This window comes from Gavialis gangeticus, unplaced genomic scaffold (assembly GCF_001723915.1).
Source record: "Gavialis gangeticus isolate Ggan-Ray unplaced genomic scaffold, GavGan_comp1, whole genome shotgun sequence".
NCBI classification, from domain to species: domain Eukaryota; kingdom Metazoa; phylum Chordata; order Crocodylia; family Gavialidae; genus Gavialis; species Gavialis gangeticus.
Window position 1 is genome coordinate 830,720 of NW_017728995.1, and position 11,651 is coordinate 842,370.

General features: G+C 44.8%; 1 protein-coding gene and 1 long non-coding RNA gene across 2 annotated transcripts in view; one reads left to right on the forward strand and one right to left on the reverse strand.

Annotated features, from left to right (window-relative positions):
• Nucleotides 1–10,914, reverse strand: part of LOC109287876 — a 16,251-nt gene extending 5,337 nt beyond the window's left edge. The window contains exon 1 of the long non-coding RNA XR_002094994.1: nucleotides 10,762–10,914. This is a non-coding gene — a long non-coding RNA (uncharacterized LOC109287876). The remainder of the gene's footprint in view (nucleotides 1–10,761) is intronic.
• RNF13 (ring finger protein 13) overlaps nucleotides 1–11,651 on the forward strand; it is a 155,563-nt gene that overhangs the window by 139,090 nt on the left and 4,822 nt on the right. The window lies entirely within an intron of this gene.

Here is an 11,651-nt window from a genome sequence, read left to right on the forward strand (position 1 = left end):
CCCCCCCCCCCCCAAATTTTCAGTTAAAAATAAGTAACCCCAAATCCACATTTTTCTGTGATTAAAATGAAACATCACTATATCTAGTCGTGGTGTTTCATTTAAATCATGGAAAAATGTGGATTTGGGGTTACTTTTTTTTTAACTGAAAATTGGGGATTTTTTTAAATCAGAGAAAACCAGGATCCTTGATTATCAGCAGTTCAGAATCTACTTGGTGGATATAGATAGCTGTGTAGCTGGATGGCTCACACTGGGGCAGAAGACATTGAGTACAGAAAGCTGGGTTGTATTGTAACAAATAGGTAAGCTACAAGGAGTTACACCCTGACACCAGACATATATGAGACATCCTCATTTCCTCCTTATCTCTTCAGATCATCCCCATTCCTGATGCTTCTCTGTCTCCAGACACAACTGTGTCCATAGTTTAAGTCCCCTGTCCTCTTATTTTCTTTGTATTCCCAAGCCCTTCTACCCCATACTCCCCAGACTGGGACCATCAACCCCCAGCTTTCTGATCAATGGGTGTGCTTTGTGATCCACAGTCTCCAGTCTAGGATCTAAAAGGCTCCATTCATCTTTGGAAGCCACATGTTGTCTGAGCATCCTCCACTCCAGCTATCTATTCAACATACTTTTCCTTCATTCTGTAGCTACCCCCAATTTATGCAGATGCTAAGAGGTCAAAGAAAGAAGAAACAGTGAAGGTCAAATCTGAGATCAGTAAACCACTTTGAAGGGTTCTCTACACAGTATTTGTGCAGACAGACAACAGCCCACCAGACCACATAAGCAACTTCTAACAGCTCTGCACAGCTCATGCTGGCATCACAATAGTAACAGTGTTAGCAGGTTGCTCAGTGCACCATTAGACACCATTGCTGTGGCCACTGGTAGAAGGTTTGATGCATCTACTCAGACCTTGTATTGGCTGCTGGCTGGTGGCAGAAGCCTTTGCTCACAAAGCTGTTATTTCTCTGCTGACAGAAAGAATAGATTCTGCTACCACAAAGGAGCTCTAAGTGTGAATGCATAGTTTTGCTGCCACAACTATGGGGTGTAGGCAAGGCCAGAGTAGTTAGGAAGTAGTATTCAAGTAGGCCTTAGAGTGACTAGTGTGTTAAGGAAAAAGCAGTAGTTTAGCTGAGTTTGTGCTAAAATTTCAGGAGTTTCCGTGCATCAGTAACATTCTATCAAATCCCTTTCTTGACTTTACAATTTGATAGTAGCAAGCAGCAACTTCTTAGAGTAAGTTGCCAACAAACAGAAACCCCTTAAAATCTGAAAAATGGGTCAAAGACAATTTCAGCCTTACTATTTTTCAGGGCTCTTTTAAACAAAGTGACTGTATAGGTATATGAATGCACACACAGAAGCGGTTAAATTCACTTAAAAAATATACCTAGAACAAACTAGACCCAGTATTTACTGTATATCAGCTTTGGCAATACAGTCAAATGTATTGATTTATATCGGGGTGGGCAATTATTTTGGGCAGAGGGCAGCTTACTGAGTTTTGGCAAGCCATCGAGGGCTGCACGATAGGCACCCAGGGGCAGATAAATATTAATTTTCTAAATGTTTTAGGGGCCCTGTGGGCCAGATAGAATGGCCTGGCGGGCCACATCTGGCCCCCGGGCCACATTTTGCTCACCCCTGATTTATATTCTTTGTTGGAAGATAGGGTTTCCCCAAGGCACTAAGGCAAGTCTATGAGCATGAATATCTGAAGCATTAGCCTTTTTAGTGCTGCATAATCCATGCAGTAAGTTTTTCCTTTGGATGCATAACTGAAGAGCAGCCTCTTGAGATTGGGAATGCTGATTCAGCTAATACAGTCTTGTTAAGGTTTTAAGCATGCAAGCTAATGTAATCATTGCAGCCAAATAAGTAGTTAGACTGACTTGAACAAAACAGGAATTAAAGACGTACCTAAATGAAGTCTCTTGCCTAATCTTTACCTGTAGGTTCTTGACTATGCTGGATAATATATTTCCTCTTCCTTTCACCAGTGTATATCAGGACTAACTGCCTAATAAATGGTCTCACATTCTGTAAAACTGGTTTAAAACAATAATCAGACCCAGAGGTTTTTATTGGCATGAAGTGCATTTCTACAGTTGATCAATTAGGATGACCAGCAAAGGAGTATGTAGCAACAATTTCCCTGTGGAAGTGGAGACAGTCTACCAGCTCTAAAGAACTGTTAATATAAAACAGAAAATATTGCCCAGGTTTTTTTTTCATCTTGAGATAGGACCTAATCCAAAGCCTGCTGAAATTAATAGGAATTCTTCCACTTGCTAGGGTGGGCTTTGGATCAAATCTTTGCTGTATGAATATTGAAGATAGACAAACACAGTAAAGAAGTGCAGTGCAGCCTGTCTCAGTAAAGCTACATTTACCCACTACATAAAAAGAGATAGCAACTGGAGTGGCAGTCATGTATAGGGTGATTTCTGTGCACATCAGTCAACACCTATCTTCTGAATAATCCCCCAAAATTTAGAGGTATCGGGCACCTATACATGCGCATTGAGACTGCTCTAGACGTGCTGTAGTTACAATGCATCGGTAATATTGCACTCCAGCAGAGTCCTGCATCACATGTATCAGCATTTCCATGCTGAAAAGTGGTGGCGGGGGCACTTTAACTAAAGCTTGTTCAACTCCCAGAGCACATGTATAAATGCCCATTGGTTGCAGAATCTAGTGCTACCCCAAATAGTAGAAACACTAAATACATTTTGTCCTGGGTTGTTATCCTATAGGTATAATATTTTTCAAAAGGAAAAAGCTTAGTCCTTCAGAAGTCAACAGAACTTTATATCTTTATCTTTTTAGCAAAAATAAAAGTAGCAAATACAGGACAAAATTATCTACCATGCAGTTTGATCAACATGAGATCAAAGAATAAAACAGTTCTTAAAATTATAGGCTAGAATTTATGGGAATTGGGGCATTCTGTATTAGAGAAGTATTTTCAGATGTATTTGACTTTAGCTAGCAAGGATGTGCCATATATACAAAAATGAATAGATTTCCAATCTTGCACAGCAGAGAAGTAATACTGTACTCATTCAAGTGAGGAAATAAAAAACAAAATAACCTTAGAAAAAACAGAACATTATAAAAGATGTGACTGATTCTTTGTGGAATAGAAAGGCATATGTGGATAAATCAAAAATAAAAAGCAAAGCCAGATTTTACATTTTTGCTACAGCCCTAAATCCTTAGTCCTGTACCTGAGTAAGTGCCTTGTTTTCAGAATTGTGGCTAGCATAGCATCTCTGAAAATCAGGCCATCTTTATACATGCCTGTATGGATTTTGGCCTAACCTTAGCCACTCAAATGAAAGATGTGAGCTGGTCTTTACATTGAAAAGAGATTAAAAGTAAGCATTATGTGTGTAAGTATCACGTGATAAACATATGGGGAATATTGGGCTCTGGGACAGATGTTTAAAGGTATGTAGGGACCTGCTTGTCATTAATAAGAATACATCTGTAAGTAACTAGTTTGGACTCAGCAGGCATGTTTACAGACATACTTCAATGTGCAGTAGCCTATTCTACTGTACGTTAAAATGGCACATAAAAAGTGGTAATACATTAATGTGCAGGAGAATAAGCTACTGCACATTAATCATCACCTAAAAAGTGTGCACTTGCGCTACTAATGCACATTTATTTAGTATCTCATATTGGAGGTACTAAATTTAATGTGCATTAGGAAAAGTGTATGAATGTAGGTGAGCTTAGTATGAGTAATAAAAGTGGGCACTATCTGTCCACATGCTGAAATTTAAGAAGAGAATTAAAACATCTTTTACATTGTGGGACTTTTTTTCTGGGTTTTTTTGTTTTGTTTTGTTTTTTTCAAGAAATGGTGTGTGGATTCCTTCCTGTCTTATGACAATTATAGTTGTAATCTTTTGCAATGAAAGATCAAAAAGGATGAAATTATTCCTGATGTATATGCTGTTTTCATTGTCTCATAATTATGCAAGTATGTCATTTATATATGCCATTCTTCTCTTTACTAAATATTTATAAAATTGATACACGCCTTCAAATGGGATTATTACTTATTATTAACCCATCTGCCTGGCAACACTGGAGAAAACAATAAATCAAAAGGTCTTGGTAGAGTGTCAGCAATTTTATTTCTGTGGTTTTCATTTTTATTATTACCTGAAAATATAGTTGTACAGGAGAATAAACAGGGTAACAGTGTTTGGGAGGGAAATCTCCCTGTGTGTGCTGTCACTGTTTAAAGTAAGGTTTTCATACAAATTGTATTTAAGAAACAGTTTCTAAGATGTTGTTAGTCATTTGCTGTTTTCAAGCTTCATCAGAAAACCCCCATGTAGTGTGTTTGCAGGAGATAGTGTCCACAAAAACATCTGTAGAATTAAACTGCCTCTGTTTCCATAGTGCTGTGTCATTAGGGAGGTGGGACAGGGCTACCTGAGAAGCAGGCACAACAGATTCGTCTGAATTAACTTCCTAGTCAAAGGGGCTTTAAAGCAGAGAGCAAAAATATGTTTAAATGGTGCTGATTAATTTTTCTGGTAAAATCCTAGTTTTGCTGTGGGAATAAGGATGTGGGAGTGTCTTTCTTTGACCCCTAAACACAGCAAAAGCCCCAGAGGCACAGGGCCAGTTAAAAGGGATGATGGTTGAGCATTGTGCATCTTTATGACTATACACTGTTAGCATTCCATTTTCTTCCCAACAACCATACTTGTCAAGCCAAGATCTTTAAGAACATTATATAACCATTTTCCAGGATTTCATGATCGCTGAGGGACATCCTTGTTAAAAAAAGGAAATTTTGTCCAGTATTTGAATCCCTTTTCTCTAGCATGTAACATGTACTGCCTGTTGACTTACAGCTGACATAACTGATCTGTGTTGAACTCTGAAATAATGTTGCCATTAGAGGGGATAAGCAAATAAAGGATAATGGGACCAAGGAGGACCGAAGGGAGAGAAGGGCTGTTATGGTAAATGAAAAAGCTATTGGTTTAAAAAAGAGATGTATTTACTGAGAGGAAAGCTATGTTTTGAGAAAGAAGAGCCAGAGCGTGATGGACTTGGAAGTTTTAGTTTATGATGATATTGATATTATAGTTTGTTCTTGATATTATAGTTTGTATGCTCCCCGTGGTGCCTCACATTATTTCAAGTCAACACTCTAGTCTAATTTGTATAAAAATCTGTCTAAAATTTGTGTTGTCCATCAGAGAATATAGTTTTCTCATATCTATTTTTCTGACTGCTTATTCATAAAATAGTTGTGATGTACTTAACAGCTAGTGATTGCAACACCGACTTTGTTTTCATGCCTATGTGTTACATCCTCTCTGTTCCCATTAAGGCAACAAAGAATGGCATTTGTTCTGCGGGAGAAACATATTCCAGTTTTCCTGTGGTACCACTGAAAGTCTTTTTGGGGCTTATCTGTCAGAAAGCAAATAGGATACTAAAGAATTTGGGTGAAATAATGGTGCTCTGCTAGCTTGAGAATAGGGCTGTGCAAAGCTTCAATTGCTGATTTGATTTGGAGGAGATTCAGCAGCCTAATCTCAAAATCCAGATCGAATCAGGAGACCAGTAAAAAGGTCCAAATTGATCCAAGGCCTCTGAATCAATTTGGAAAAGATTTGGTGATTTGGGCAGTCCCCACTTGCCACCACAGGGAGTTGGACCTGGACTCTGTGCTGGTAAGTAAGGGGGGGATGCTGAAGGAGGGGAGCAGGGACCATGGGGGGACCCCCACCAGGCCCCATCGCCTGCATGTTCCCCCAACCCCCTGAGTGTCCCCCTACCCCTGCCTGCTCTCCCAGCCCATCAATGGCTGCCCTGCCTGGCCCCAGTGCCCTGGTACCTTAAAAAAAAAACAAAACCAAAAAAAACCCCTGCAGTCACCGGCTGCTGCAGTGGCTGTTGGGGCTTCTGGGGCCTCATGGCAGAGCCCTCCACACAGTGTGGGGAGCAGTGGGAATCGCCACCCCCCTCTCCCTCCCCAGGGAGGCCAAAGAATCAAGACCCAAGTTTGAATATCTGCTGTCACTGCATAACGAGGAGAAAATCATAATTATCTTTTTTCCCTTTTCCAGTTAAATAGGAATAACCATATGTATCTACTTCTGTATGCTTCTGTGGACATTCAGTGGTTTGTGTTGGGGCTGTGCTTTGAAAATATACATCACAAAATACTGTTTAGTAGTAGCGTGCTTACTCGTCATACAGGCTAACAAAAATTGGAATGAAAATGCAGTGTAATTTATTACATTTATATGATTTATCTCTGATTCATCACTGGATGACATTGAAACACCCTGTGAACATATGCAGTAGGGCTGTGCGAAACAGCACCATTTCGTTTTGAATTCTGTTTTGTTGTTTCGAAGGGACAGTGTTTCATTTTGTTTCATTTCGTCGAATCTGTTTTGCTGTTTCGACACATTTTTGACGTTTCACCATAGGCTGTAATGGGGAATCATGAAAATGCCTATACCATTGTCATTTATTGCCTGATTCAGATGGAAATTGCAGGGATGGTAGCCCCTTCTGAGGGCGTGAAGCCTGCTAAGTTTCAAGGCGATAGGTGCAGGGGTTTTTGGAAAATTGCACCTCAAACTGTTAAAAGCAAAACTCATGTTACTTGCTGGCAGTGGCAGCCTCCTGTCATCCTGTGTGCAGATCTGGGCACCCACATCCCCGGGTGGGCTGTGGGGCTGTGCCAGACTCCTCCCGAGGGTGCAGGCCCCTGGATCTGCACTCAGGATGACAGGAGGCTGCCACTGCTGCCTGAGACTGGCGCTGGGCACAGCCTGCAGCCTGCACCCAGTGCCAGGAAGACTGGTGCTGGCACTGGTTCTATGCAGCAGCGGCAGCTTCCTGTTATTCCATGCTCAGATATGGGGGCCCACACCCCCAGAAGGGCTGTGGGGCTGTGCTGGACTCCTCCTGGGGGTGCTGGCCCCCAGATCTGTGCTCAGGATGACAGGAGGCTTCTTCTGCTGCCTGGGACTAAAGCTGGGTTCAGCCTGTACCCAGTGCCGGGAAGGCTGGTGCTGCTGCTGGCCCCAGGCAGCAGTGGCAGACTCCTGTCATCCCACATGCAGATCTGGGGGCCCACAGCCCCAGGAAAAGTTTGGCAGCACTGGGAGGGCAGGTTGAGTTCCACAGGGCTGGCAGAGCCTCTTGGAGCTCAGCCCTGGCTCTCCCTGTCTCCTGCCACTAGGCTGTACTCTGAGTGGCTCCACCAGCCCTATGGAGCTCAGGCCGGCAGCAGGAGAGCCAGTGGTGGAACCGCTCAGAGCACAGCCGTGGTAAGCACAGCCTGGCATCAGGAGGTTCCGCAGCCCCACGAAGCTGAGTCTGGTGGCAGGTGGCAGGGGCAATCCACTGGCTAGGGCTACGCTCCAAGCTGCTCCACCACTGGCTCTCCTGCCACTGGGCTGAGCTCCATGGGGCTGGCAGAGCCAGTCGGAGTGCAGCCCTGACAGGCACAGCCTGGCAGCTGGAGGTTCTGCAGCCCCATGGAGCTGAGCCTGGTGACGGGAGGTGGCGGAGCACCAGTGGTGCAGCTGCTCAGAGCTCAGCCCTGGCCAGTGGCTCTCCCCCACCTCCCGCAACCAGGCTCAGCTTCATGGGCTGTTGGAGCTGCTTGGAGCGCAGCCCTGGATCTGAGTGCAGCCCTGGCCAGTGGCTCTCCCCTGCTTCCCACTGCCAGGCTCAACTCCCTGGGGCTGTGAGCCTCCAGCCACTGGGCTGTGCTCACCAGGACTGCGCTCCAAGTGGCTCTGCCAGCCTCATGGAGCTCAGCTCCATGGTGGGAGAGCCAGTGGTGGAGTCGCTTGGAGCGCAACCCTGGTGAGCACAACCTGGCAGCGGGAGGCTCTGCAGCCCCACGGAGCTGAGCCTGGTGGTGCAAGGCAGGGGAGAGCCACTTGGCAGGGCTGGACACAGATCCAGGGCTATGTTCCAAGCAGATCTGGCTCTCCCCCCACCTCCTGCTGCCAGACTGAGTTCTGTGGGGCTGGTGGAGCCATGTGGAGCACAGCCCTGGCTCTCCCCTGCTTCTCACCACCGGGAACATGGAGCAGGGTGTGGGGGCTAGTGGTGGCCGCACACAGAGCCCCTCACTGGGTGGTAGGTGGCGGCGGCAGCCACCACTTGAAATCCCCCCCCCCCCAAGTCTGGCCGGAAATTCCGGTTAGTCGAGTCTTCTGGATAGTACAATGCCAGATAACAGGGATTTTACTGTATTTAGAAAGATGTATTGCTTACATACCTTTCACTCTTACTTGCGGGTAAAAATATTAGCAGATAGTGAATAGTTATCAAAAATAAATTTAGTTTCCTCTTCATTATGGCCAATAAAAATAATTGAGATGGAAAAGTGTAACCTTATTTTTCTAAAATGGTGAGGGTAATTCTGTGTTCTTTGTCAACTCTGAGAGTTCAAGATGCATAAGGAGAACAGGATTAGGCCTGATGAGAGGGACAGGAGTACAGGATAGTAAGTTTCCTTCCCCCAGAGCACCCATATATGAGCCTAAATATTTGTGAGTGTCACTGTTCAGTTTTTTGAGTGTCAGGAAGCCCAGCAGGGCACAGCACGTTCCTTGCCACAGTCATTACTAAATGCACTCAGGAACTTTAGCTGTGTGAATACTTCTTTTAAAACACTGAAGGGGTGTAGATTTGTAATATCAAATTACAAGAAATGCTTGAATTAAGAGTCTCTTTAAAACATGAGGCAGAGAGTCTGTGGTGTGGTGGTATTCTACTCCTAGCTCTGACACTCATTTGCTAGTGATCTTATTCAAGATCCCAGCCCAGGTTCTTCCCTTGTAAAATGGAAACAATACTGTTATTTTACACGGATATTTAGTGTTTCTAAAGCACTATGTTCTGATGGGTTGCTCTGATAGGTGTTAATGAAGTATAATGTGTTTCCTTGTATTGAAAGAACTTGGGGGTAGGAAATGTCCCTTTGTTCTTAAAGATTAACATACAGAACCAGTTCAGCATGCTACACTTGATTTGAATAATAATCTGAACTACAAATCTGTCTCATGGTTTTGTTCCCTTACAGCAGGGTCAGTAACATTTCAGCATGGGACAGACAGGGAAACCTGTAAAAGCTCCTTGATAAGAATAAGGTGAAATACTAGACCAATTAATTAAAACAGCCCTGTTGTTAATGAGGTGGTTCAGATCTCCGTTCATATTAGTTAACATCCTAAAAAGAGCATGTGCAACAATTCTAAGTCATCAGGGCAAAGAAGAGAAGTAATTAGAGACTGTCCTTTTTTTGGTAAAGTGAAGTATAAGCCAAGCCTTGATTTGCAAGCCAAAACCATGTTCATTTCTGTATAAATATGTGGAGGCCATCAGGCTGCTACTGTACTTCTCAGGCTGCTTATATTTCTCAATCAGCTCTAAATTGTTTAAACATGTTTAAGAATGATCATGCTCTTGTGTATTACAAGACACTGCATATGCTAAAGATAAAGATACATGCTACATGTTCCAGTGCATGTGATTTTTCCATCCACATCCCCATCCCCCACACACACACACAGACACACACCCCTGTATTTCTGACTTATGCTTAGGTTTCTTTTTTCGGCACGGAACCAGAAAACATATTACCACCAACAATCTGCAAGTTAATCTTACAACTTTTTGCTTGTACTTGGGCCCCAGCCCATGGCTCTGATTTGTTATCTGACTGATGTTAGTCACTCTATGTTTAACCCAGCTAATACATTAGCCTCTGAGGTAGTAATATGAATTGTTATAAAGAAAAAAGTTAAGCTGTCTAAATTGGTCTGTGCTAAATGCTTATGTGCCAAATTGATTGTAATGTGCACATGTTAGAAGACTAACCAACTGAGATTTCAGCAGCCTGCTTTCAGGAGACCTGCATGGCATAAGGGCCATCCCATGGCTGGTGAACCTGACCTACATTCCCAGCTGTGAGTTTGAAACCTCGCTTGGCAGAAATCTGCAAATGAAGTTTTGGCATTTTGCTAAGATGCAATCCTGCTCTGGGATTTTTAATATGGGGAAATATAATATGAATCCAGTCAGTACTGTGGAAAGCATTCAAGCTATTTTCAAGAAGAAAATAAATGATGCATAGGAAGGGAAAGGGATTAGGAGCATATACCAAGAAAAGGAGCAGGGATTGCTGGGTAAGGTGGTGCATTTATGAGGGGGGATAAATGGGGATGGATGGTGAGAAAAGGTTGTGAGCAATTGGGAGTCCCATGTCAGGAAGCTGATGGGGGCTGGCGAAGTGGGTTGGGACATGGAATAAAATGGCAGGGGAATCAAGGGCCTGACACCCCTATATTATCCCCAACCTTGTGTGTACCTTGGTCCAGGGGTGGGCTTATGCATCCTGAAGGAAGGCCTGTGCCCTCTTTCGGCCACCCATATATGGTGAGATCTGGGCATTCTACCTCCTGAGCGCTTTGAGTCTCTATCCCTGCCCTTAGTTGAGTGTTGAGAGAGAGGATTTTCCTACCCCTGGGAATCTATGAGCCCTCTCTCTGCTTCCTTTCCTGCAAAATAGCATATGGGGACCATTCTTCCTGCCCTGTCATGCCTAAAGGTCATATAGATTTAAACTGCTCCTGCTTGGGATGGAGAGGCTGGCCAGAATGGTGGATGAGTGGAGTCCAGCTTGCCAGATAGCTTGGTTTAAGCAACTAAAGAAGTATATGAAACTCTAGTTCAACGGTTCCCAAACTGACAGATTGCGTACAACCAATTAAAAATGATACAGTCTTAAGTACCATCAGCAATTTTTTTGTACACATAAGCCCCTCCCACTGCCCAGGCTCTTCCTGGGGCCGCCTGGGCCTTTCCAGGATGGTGGGGGCCTCCGGGAGGCAGAGGCAGATTAAGGTGTACTGGGGCCCTGGGCAAACACAATTAGAGGCCCCGTTCCCCAGTAGGAGCTGGGCTGTAGGGGCAGGGTGGGGAGAGAGACCCCTTCCCCTCCTGGTGCTGGCAGAGGGAGGCTGGGTGGATCCCACTGGGCTGGGGTTGGAGGGGCACATGTCCACCTCTTTTCCCTGCTACCACTTCCCCTGCTACAACTGACCATACACACAGGCACACCCACAGATGGGTATGCACTCTACTTACTCGGTCTCTGCAGATGGACACACACACAAACACAGCCTGCCTACCATGAACACAAGACACACAGACGTATGTGCACACCAAGACACTTTCCCCTCACAGGACCTCCTCCCTCCCCCACCTGCAGTCACTCTGGGGCACCCCTCCCCACGTTCCCCCCCGCTGTGAGCTGCAAGTGGCTCCATCTAGCTCCCTGCTCAGCCTCTGTTAGACTTACCTGTAGGGAGCTACTGCGGCTGTGTCCCATGTGGCCACGAAGATGCACTGCGCCTCTGCGGGCGGGTGGTGCTGGGAGGGGTGACTATTGGGGCAGGGGGGACTAAGATGAATTTTGAATTAGCCATAGCCCCTAAGGTCCCCCCAGTGCTGTTGCCACCCACCCTCCCACAGAGGCACAGTGCTCGTGGCCTATCCTGGCTGTGCCACAGCACAGTGTGGTGCTCCCGGCCAGGCCGCCCCCCCCCCCCCCC